This window comes from Arachis duranensis, chromosome 1, assembly GCF_000817695.3.
Source record: "Arachis duranensis cultivar V14167 chromosome 1, aradu.V14167.gnm2.J7QH, whole genome shotgun sequence".
NCBI lineage: Eukaryota > Viridiplantae > Streptophyta > Magnoliopsida > Fabales > Fabaceae > Arachis > Arachis duranensis.
The window spans coordinates 6013012-6013728 of NC_029772.3; positions in this window are offsets into that span (position 1 = coordinate 6013012).

Sequence of the window (717 nt, forward strand, 5' to 3'; positions counted from 1 at the left end):
TAACCCACTTCACCTAAGTGGCTCAAACTCAAACATATTGACATATCATATACTCTTTCTCATGCCAATTATCAACAACACCAATTCCACTAAATCATCATGGTATACAATCAACATCATACTCACCATCAACATGGTTCAACCCACAATTCAACCATAACCAATCATCAAGCATATATCACAACATGCATATTTCTCATACATCATACCATCAAGGCATCATTAATCATCATCACATATACGACCACATCATATATCTCAATCATTCAACAACATCAACATTTCAATGCCTATCTTAGGGCCTCTAGCCTAAGTATTTCCTACCACATTACATATTAGATACGGGAAACCGAAACCATACCTTAGCCGATTTTCCCAAGCCCACCCGGAGCACTTCCAAACCACTTATCCACAAGCTCTCAAGGCCTCAATACCTCCAAGAACAGATTTTTCACCACCAAGCCCTTTCCAAGCTTTTCAAAATCACCAATCAAGCTCCAATATCCACACACACACAACCTAAGCCACAACCATCATACCCATACACAACATCTCAAAACCCAAACATCATAGAACAACAAAATACACTAGGGTTGAGAATCTTACCACACCCAAGGTCCAAGGAGACAAGATTAACCTTCTCCTTCAAGAGAGTTGGATCCTATAACATCAAAGAATCCAAAATCTCAACATTTCACCCATGAAACTCGAAAATAA